The following is a 10,310-nucleotide window of genomic DNA, read 5'->3' on the forward strand; positions in this document are numbered from 1 at the left end:
TAAAAAAATATTTTTTAAGATTTGGATCTACGCTATCTCTGATGGTGGTAGAGAAGCTGAGAAAGACACCTGAACTCGAACAGATAGGATGAAAGGAATCTCGCTTGGGTTGGGCTAGGCTGGGTCTACATTATCGAGGTGGTGTAGGAGCTAAGGATGATGCCGGTGGTGGAGGATCCAACCACAATATCAATGGTGGAGGAGCAGCTGATCACGATGTTGGAACTCCAACAGATAGGATGAAAGGAACCTCACGTGGGTTGGGTCTATGTAACCGATGGTGGTGGTGGAGGAGCTGACCACGGCACCAGATTTTGAATAGTACAGAGCAGAAAGAGGTACAAGCGAGCTAGGTGAGTGGTAAAGCAAAATCGAATGTCTCCCTCCCTCCCGTGTATGATTTCTTGGCAACGTGGGATATGGCATTTTGTTCATTTGACATATAGTAGCAATATTTTGAACAAAAATGATAATCATAAAAGAAAGGACAAACCAAACTACCAAATGAAGTGGAAGAAACTAAATGCAGTACAGCATGATTTCTCATGTTCTGAAGCTTTAAGAATTATTCTTCTCATCAACCCCTTAATCCATTTTACACCCCCACACCTTACATGACAGTCAAATCCAATCACTGAAAAAACAACCGACTCTTCAAAATTGGCCCCAAATGAATGAAAACACATTAGTGGCTCAATTGCCCAAGGCTAATAGAGTAAGGGGATCTTCTGGTGTAGGTAGGAGTAGAAAGAAATGGGTATGAGGGTATCAAAGTTAGATTTAGAGTAAAAAATGGATTTTGGCTAAAATGGAGGAACCAAAAGATAGAAAGAAATGGATTTTTGGCTAAGGGAGAGAGAAAGAGAAGTCGAAGAGAGAGAGATTGAGGAGAGAGGTAGATGAGAGAGATGGGTTCAATGATGATGGGGTGTGAAGGTGAATAATGGTTGATGTATATCATATTTCAATACTTTAAACACACACCATCAACATTGTCAATAAATAAACAGAAGCATCAAGATATTTTAGTAAACTAATGTAATGTCCCGATCTCGGAAGTATAGAGAGTTATCTCATGTCATCTAAAATCATCTCCAATAACACAACTATATATAATCCAGAGATTCCATAAAAATAAATTTATTTATTCAAACCAGATATATATGTTCCTCTACCAGGACACCATAGAAATACATCAATAAAATAAATTAAAATCTTCACAAACTCGAACATATCCATAACTCAAAACACCAAAATAACATGAAATAATAAATCTATTAACTAAAACTCTTCACTAAATACTTGTAACCTTTGGTATTTATTCATCTATGATTATCAATTTTGCTAATACTTTCTACTCTTGACTTCCAGCCTTTAATGAGGAAGAGTCATGCTACACCCGAGGGTGTAGCAAGAGGATGGCTTAATAAGGCCAAATGCCTTTTTTTTTTTCCCTTTTTTTTTATACTCTTAAATATTTAAAGAAAATTCATAACATTATTAAAAAATGCTTTCTTAATAAAAAAAAAAAAATTGTGGATAGAAATCATCAAAACAACTCTAAGGGAATTTAGCTTTTTCCATTGAGGAATGTTAAGTTCCAACTCAAAAAGATGAAGAAGCCCCGACACGTAGTTGGGCTAAAAAATTATATTCATCATCTCCACATATCAAACATAATTTTTTAATTTTTAATTTTTTTTTCTCTTGCCAAATATGTAATGTATGGATAATGAGTAGAAGAATTTAATTAGTATAGGAATAATAAAACTAAAAAAATTTAAAAAAATAAAAAAATGTTGCATGTAGTGTGTAGAGATGATAAGTGGTAAAACCTAGTTAGGCCTATGGCTTGTATTTAAGCACTCGGAGGTGCAATATATATATATATATATATACATCTTTCCATGTCAAGATCGTGAGAATAGACTCTTTAGTGAGTGGCATTCATGCGAGGAAATTTTTAACAATATAATATAAAAAGTGTTGTTAGAGTGCCACCCAGCAGTGACCATTGGACGTGTTCTTAAGCAAAATTTACTTTTTTAATTTTTTTTAATTTTTCTTATTTATATTTTTTAACATTTTTTAATATTTAAAAAAAAATACTAATACACTAATAGTCACTTCCTTAATTTATAAGTAAAAGAAAAAGATTTAAAAAAAAATACTAAATGCATGAACAATCAAAATGAAGATGCAAAATGGAGGGACATATAGCATCGTTCTAATATAAATAAGTAAATCTAATATCTCTTTCCATTAGTTTAAATTTTTATTAAATAAAATAATTATCGGATGAGTTCACTCAATAGAGAATATCCCTTAATTCCATACTCTAATTTTTCATTATTTTTAACGGGATGAGTACACTCGAATTAAAGTAAGAGACTATAACCTGCTGTCTAAACGAATCAAGATTCCTATAGTTTGTGTCCAAACCTTAGAGATATGGAATTAGAAAGATCTAGAATGTATAACTATTTGTACAATTTTTTAATAGTATTAAATATGTTATAAATAATAATAGAAAATTTATATTAGACATTATTTATCTTAGGTTAATTTTAATTTCTCAAATAAAATTAGGGAGGTTTGGATATATAAAACCTTTTAACTCAACTCATCTAATTATTACAATTTTCTTAAATTTCAACATAAAATATAATAAAAAATTTAATTTTTTTAATTCTTAAAATAATAATAATATTACAAAATAATATTTACACAATATTTTATTCAACTTTCAATTTTCATATCAACTCATCTCATAAATACTTGTAGCATGACTGTAATATGTATACTTGTGTTTGTTGCGTCTTTCATATTTTCATTATGAAAAATAATATTTACAGTTATGAGTGCGCAAGTATCACGCAATCCTCTAAAAAAAAAAGAGTAAATATATGGGGCACATAAAAAAAATCTAATTTTTTAATAATAGACTCCGTTTTTTTATAAAATAATTGTAAAAATTTATGCATTTAATGACTGTATTTAACATTACTCTTTAACTATATGCCAAACATCTCTAAGAGCATCTTTATTGAAATAGCCATCTCTAAATAAAAGGCTTCAAATGGCTATTAGGGACAAAAACTAAGCTCCATTGAATTAGCCAAAACCTATCTACAGTAAATTTAAGCTAGTATATCGAAATGAAAAGTTATATTTGACTGTTACTGAACATATATCAAATATATATTTTGTTATTTTTTCAAAACCCTCTCTCTCTTCCTCTCAATATTCTCTCACCAACTGCGAAACCTTTTCTTTCCCTCTAAATTTTTTACACCTTCATCTGCTTCATGGAAGTCGCTGTCTGTTACAAGCTTTGGCAACAGAATGGGTTATGCAGGGTTCAACAGGGAAGGACACTGGATCAAGTCGTCGTGCCTTACCTACGTTGAATTGGTTCACAGGAAATTGTTGGGTTGATGAGGAAATAGCCTCTTCAAAACAAGTTTGAAATAATAATTTTTGCATAGCCTTATTCATTCCTTTTTTACGTTGATATAGTCATCATGTTATTCAACTTTCCAAAGTTAAGCATAATACGTAATTAAAAGCTAATGAATTTATTCCAAAACAGAGCAATATTTCCAAATAGAAAGTTTCCTATTGTGCTGGACTCGATCAGGATGGACACTCCCCTTTATTCGAATTTCTCCTTCCTTACTTGGCAACTGTATCATCCTCCCCTCTTCAGAAAGGAAATTGCCACCTGATAGTTGTCATCGTTTCTGAGGTGGCTTCAGCGGGGTTGGTCCCTTGCCAGTGAATGAGTGCTACTACCTTGCACCCTTGGCCACGAACAGTTAAGACAACTTGCAGTTGTACTGGAGTTGCCGTGAGTGCAGCCTCAAGAAGCTCAGTAACTCCTGTCTCTTGTTTCCCCAATTTAAGCTTTAGCAGGGAAAGATGAAACACTAGGTGGACACATGATCCTTCAGGAAACTCAAGTCGATATGCCACCTGCCCGATTCGTTCCAAGACTCGGAATGGACCAAAATATCGAGCTGTTAACTTCATGCTAGTCCTCACTTCCACATATTGTTGCTTATATGGTTGTAACCGAACATAAACTATGTCACCTGTTTGAAAGCTCCTCTCTTGATACCCCTTGTCATATTGCAACTTTATACAATTTTAGGCTTGCTGCAGTTTCAATCTTACTGCCTTTAAAAGTTGATCCTTTTGCCATAAACCACCTCGTAGAGAGATCGACCTGTGCTGGAATGACTGCTGTTATTATATACATACTTGGCCCAAGGAAACCATTTTACCCATGTCGTAGGTGTGGAACTGGTAAAGCAACATAGGTACATTTCGAGGGTTCGATTAACCACCTCAATCTAACCATCAATTTGTGAATGATATGGGGCGTTGAAGTTGAACTTAATTTCTTGTAACTCGAAGAGTTCTTGCCAAAATTTACTCGTGAAGGTGGGATCTCTATTGCAATATATGGACGTAGGAAGTCCATGCAATTTGAAAATATTTTCGAAGAAGACTTGAGCCATTGCAGCTACAGTAAATGGGTGTTTGAGGGGCATGAAATGAGCAAATTTCGAGAAGTGGTCGACCACGACGTAAATAACATTTTTTCCCTTGAGAGTTTGGCAACCCGGTTATGAAGTCCATGGAGATATCCACCCGCACTGTGATCAAGATTGGCAGTGGCTGAAGAAGACCCGTGGGTTTGGGGTGTTCATTTTTGTGTCATTGGCAAACATCGCATTCACGTATGAAGGCCTTGATCTACGACATTGCCCCATGCCAAAAAAATACTGCCTTAAGTCTTTGCCAGGTCTTGTGGAAACCTTTATGTATTCCTACATGAAACTCACTGATAATGATTTTAGTCAATGGTGAAGTGGCCCTCAGAGAAATTCTATCTTTATAAAAAAAATCATGGGAAGATTTAGATGCCAGGACGCTTAAGGCCATGAGAGAGGAGGAAGCTTACGGATCGGTACCTGTTTATGCGATTGGACCGCTGATCAAACAGGTTGAACCCTCTGCAGCTTCGAAGAAGAGCGACCTTTTGGATTGGCTAGACCAGAAACCAATAGAATTTGTGCTGTATATTTCGTTTGGGAGTCTTGGGGTGCTTTCGGCATGGCAAATCATTGAGCTTGCATGTGGTTTGGAACAGAGCCAGCAGAGGTTTATTTGGGTGCTACGCCCACCCCGCAAGAAGGATTCGTCTGAAGAAGACGGGAGAGGCAACGACGCCTTGAATTACTTGCCCGATGGATTCTTGCATCGGATGGGGAATTTGGAAATTGTGGTCACCCAATAGGCTCCACAATCGGAAATCCTTAGCCATCGATCTACAGGAGGGTTCTTATCTCACTGTGGGTGGAACTCGTCGCTAGAGAGTATACTGAGCGGCGTGCCAATGATAACGTGGCCTCTCTATGCGGAGCAGAAAATGAATGCAACAAAACTAGCTGAGGAGGTGGGAGTGGCAGTTCGGCCAAAGATTGCACTGACTAAAGGAGTAGTAGGAAGGGAGGAGATTAAGATGATGGTGAGAAAAGTTATGGAGGACCCGAAAGGGAAGGCTATGAGGGTTAGAGTTAAGGAACTTAAAATCAGGGGGGAAAATGCCTTGGTTGAGGGTGGTTCTTCTTTCAATGCCATGTCTCACTTGGCAAAGCAATGCTTGATTAAGTCTCAAAGCCAGATAGTGAAGGGTCCGTAAGCAAGTTCCCTCAAAAGGAGTTATAATTTCATAGCGGACAAGATCGATTGCAGTTCTTCTTAAATTATTAATGCATATATATAGACAAGTTGTATTTGTCCTTTCTTATTAATGCGAGTTGTAGTTCAAACTATTTATGATGTACCGAGATTTCTTGAGATTTTCGTTTGACACTCTTAGGTTGCCATAGAATTAAACACCCATGATAGATTTGACTCTCAAATTTCTATGCGAGCCATCACTAAATATTTGATTTCTATAAGAAACGACAAAAATTTGTAAAAATTTGAGAGTATGACGCAGAAGTAACTTTGTGATTCATGCCACACAACCTCCAAAGTGGCTGCAGCCTGAATGTGTCCCTATCCACCTCTACGTGGAATATATATTATACTATTTGCAGGCCAAGTTGGAATCCGTTAGCATAATCGATTATAAAAGTGTCAGTGATATGAACAGCATAAATAGAAGGACAAACTTCTAAATCATAAACACCATGGAGATTGAGCCGAGCATACGAAATAGTATGGCCCAAAGATATCAAGGAAAGTATTGAAATCAATATGTAAAAGACAAGTTTTTCCATCGATTTATTCTGTGTTGAAATTAAATTTCTCTTCAACTCAGGTATAAATCTAACTTCCTTCAAGGTTCTTTCAGTACCATCATGTAATTTTAGTCTAACTGACCCTATACCTATGATTTTACAAGAATTATTATTTCCTAGGATTACATGTCTCCCCTTTAATTCAGAAAAGGTTTCAAACCACTCTTTCACTGGACACATGTGAAAAGAGCAACCAGAGTCTATTATCCACTCTGTTTTAGAATCAACTTCACTCACTGTGAGTACCTCAGCACTCTCATAACCATCTAGCACCACAGAGGCATCCCCTGCCTCTTTGGTCTTATTCGCTATATTGTTTTTCCTATCAAGACAATTCCTTTTGAAATGCCCTTCCTTATGACAATGAAAATATTTAAAATGTTTTCCCTTAGATTTAGACCTAGATTTCTTGATATCACTCTTGCCTTTCTTTTCTCTTTTTTCTGTTCTACCCCTAACAGACAATCCTTCCCCATGTTCCTGTTTGGTATCACCTTTGTTTTGTAATTCCCTAGTATGAAGTACAGATTGTACTTCATCTAAAGTCAAGGAATCCCTACCATACATACATCATGGTTTCTTTAAGGTTCTGATATGATGAGTCCAAAGAACTCATCAAGAGGATTGCTTGATCCTCATCCTCCACCTTAATATCTATATTAGCTAGATCTAGAATGATTTTGTTAAATTCATCAAGATGCTGTCCTATTTGAGTCCCAGGGTTCATTTTAAAGGTATAAACTTTGGTTTTCTTGTGGAGCCTGTTGGCTAGAGATTTTGTCATATACAAATTCTCTAGTTTCAACCATATTCCTGCAGCAGTGTCCTCACTAGCCATCTCTCTCAGGACTTTATCCCTGAGAGAAAGGATTAGGGCATTGTGGGCTTTCTGGAGAATGTCTTCTTTGACAGTCTCCCTATCTTCCTCTTTCAAGGAAGCATCCTTCTTCCTTTCACCTAGGAGGGCATCCTAAAGTCCATGTTGGACTAGGAGTGTTCTCATCTTTATTCTCTATAACTCAAAGTCATTATCCCTCTTTATTCTCTATAACTCAAAGTCATTATCCCCTGTGAATTTTTCGATGTCAAACCTCATTGTCCCCATCGACCTAGGCTCTAGATACCACTTGTTAGAATAATAGTCTTTATTCTGTTCTAATAAGCAGAATTCAAAATAAAGATATTAAGCAAGGTTTAACAAGAATATATTCACGAACAAGAACCAAACAGATTCAAACTAATCAACAGATTAGATCTAATAGCAGAATCAGATTATATATAGATTCAGACTAGCAACAGATTCAGTCTAACAAGATATTCAACCTAACAGATAGATTCAGATTATCTACAGATTATAACAGAATAATATTAACAAGAAATTAAACTTAGCAACATCAATAATCAAAAGACTAACAGAAATAAGCAAGAAATAGGCAAGAAAAGAATAACACAACCGATTTACGTGGTTCAACCCTAATGGTCTACATCCACGGTAGGAATGGCTTCAGATCTTTATTGATAATCAGTGTCTTTCACAGAGAAGTCTCAGAAACCACTCAAAGATTTACAAATCTCTCATCTCACTGTAAAATCACAAAGGTTTCCTTCATAATAGTGAAACCCTAGTTTCTCCCTCTCAAATCTCTCTCGAAGACTCTCTCTCTCAATCTGATGAAGTAAACACAAATGAAGAGATTAGGTTTTTAGAAAACCCATAGCGATACATATATAGGGTAACATAGATGGCTCCATGTGTACAGATCCTGCGGCTGAAGTTTAACTTCACTTGATGCTGCTTACGAGTCACGTGCTGGTCACGTGATCACCAACTCAGACTCTTAAACTTTGTGATGACCCGCTTTTGAGTGTATTTTCGCTGAAATGGTTGTTTTTATTTTAATTAATATATTAGTTATTTATTTTAATTTATTTGCGTTTTAAATTTTTTTTATTTATTTAATTGATGTGTTTTATTTCTTTTAGTTGTTTTGTGGTTTTTAATCTCGTTTCGGCGGTTTAGTTTTATTTTCCGGAATGAGGATTAGACCTCATCTTTTTCCCTACATCTCTTTTCCTTTTTCCTTTTCTTTTTCCTTTTTCTCTTTTTCTTCTTTCTTTTTCTTCTTGCTTTTTTTTCTTTTTTTTCTTTCTTTTTTATTTTTTCTCTCCTTTCCCGCTCGACCCCCCCGGTCTCTCTCTCTCTCTTCTCTCTCCCTCATGCTGGAAATCTTCAACCGTTCGAACCGCCGCCGTCCGGCCACCGTGTGGCTCACCGCCGGCACCATTCGACTCCCCTCCCTCCGGCGCACCTTCCCACCAAAACCCACCCCCATCCGGCAGGCCGTTTGGCCGGAAAAGCCCTTTAAAGCCCGCACGGGTTTGGCTCCGATCCGCCGCCGTCGCTCCACCTCCGGCCACCATTTCTTCACCACTTCATCACCGGTCCCTTGCCGTCCTAACCCACCTATTTTCGGCCACCAACGACCACCGGAACAACTCCTACGAGCTAGCTTTCCTTTTTGGGAAATCCGGCCTCCCATCGCCGTTTTCGCCGCCACCTACGGCCAACCACCACTTCCAATAGCTTCACAATCATCCCTAGACCATTCCCTATCAATCTCAAGCCCTAGTTTGTCCCCGTTCAAAAGTGGGTTTTTCACAACCCACGGCCACAGTGAATTTTCACTGTGACGTTGCTTTTTCTCCGCCGTTTGCAACGCTGCGTGTTTTCTAAAATTGCCATATAGCGCTGTAAGTATTTTCCAAACCCTATTTTCAGATTTAAAAATATATTGCTCATTCAATAATTTTATCTGCTAGTTGGTTGATTCCGGACTGAGTCCGAGGAGTTCGGGGGTCGGATGGATGGAGGACGGAGTTGCCTGTTTATTTGATTTATGTTGTTGGATTATTTTTATGCATTGTTATGGCATTGCATGGTGCATGCACGTGTATTTGTGAAATAGTGTGAAAAGCCTGTGTATTGGCGTAAGTGGTCTTACGGGTGCGTGTGTATCACGACCCCAAGCCGGGATGGGGTATTGTCTCGGTGGAGCTCCTCTGGTCACTCGGGAGCGGAATAAACTGAGTGATGTCCCCTGGGTTGTCGCTGGGCGACGACGAGAGCGGGGGCTAGGGGTTGCTTGGCTACGAACGCGCCGGGCGAGGAACCGGGCATCGCCCTACGCACCGACTCCGTGGCCCTTCGCTGGTGAGGGCTAGAGGATGCTTGGCTACAAACACGAGGGGCGTGGAACTGGGCATCGCTCGTTAGGTGTCACATGCGTAGTGGTACTCTGCGGTGTGGCACTGGAGCCAGGGTGTGCGGATGACCCCTAAGAGAGGTCATGGTGCATACGGATAACATGGATTCTGATTTGAGTCGGATAAATGCCAAATGTGACTTTTGGCGTGTTTTTCGGAAAGGATGTATTTTTGGGCTAAATGGGTTTTTGGCGTGTGTGGAAAAATTATGTTTTATGGGCTTTGTGCATTGGGCATGTTTCATGCATATTGTTTGAGTTCTATGTGTTTTTATCTGGTAGTGTTTGGGTTTTACTTACCTGTGGTACCATTTTTGGTTCTGTAACTTTTGGTGCAGAGTTTGAGGATGAAGAGGAGGAGGCTGAGCCCGAGGATGCGGCTCCGCCGGGTTGCTGATGCTATGCTTTATATTTGGTTTAAAACTGTATTTGTGTTTTTGTAATATTTTATTTATGTATGTTTCAAACCGCTTGTATTACGTTAAGAAAAATTCTAGTACTTAGTTATGACTTTCGTTATCCGCTGCGTGTTTCTTTGTGTACATATGTTGCCTTTGCACACACTTGACACCCGTCGATAGGATGGTGACCCGGGTTGTCACCATCCGGACGTCTCGATTTCCCCGTGTTCGGGCGGGGGGATTTGGGGGCGTCACAAACTTCACAGCTCCAGAATCTTCTAAGTATTTAATCCATTCAATGTCATAAAGAGAAGGGTCAGATCACATAT

The 10,310-nt window shown here is 38.2% G+C and overlaps 1 pseudogene; it reads left to right on the forward strand.

Moving 5' to 3' along the window:
* Positions 1–4,927: 4,927 nt before the first annotated feature.
* LOC122301574 lies at positions 4,928–5,866 on the forward strand (annotated as a pseudogene).
* The last annotated feature ends 4,444 nt before the right edge of the window (positions 5,867–10,310 follow it).

The sequence above is a fragment of the Carya illinoinensis genome, chromosome 1, assembly GCF_018687715.1.
Source record: "Carya illinoinensis cultivar Pawnee chromosome 1, C.illinoinensisPawnee_v1, whole genome shotgun sequence".
In the NCBI taxonomy this organism is placed as follows: Eukaryota; Viridiplantae; Streptophyta; class Magnoliopsida; order Fagales; family Juglandaceae; genus Carya; species Carya illinoinensis.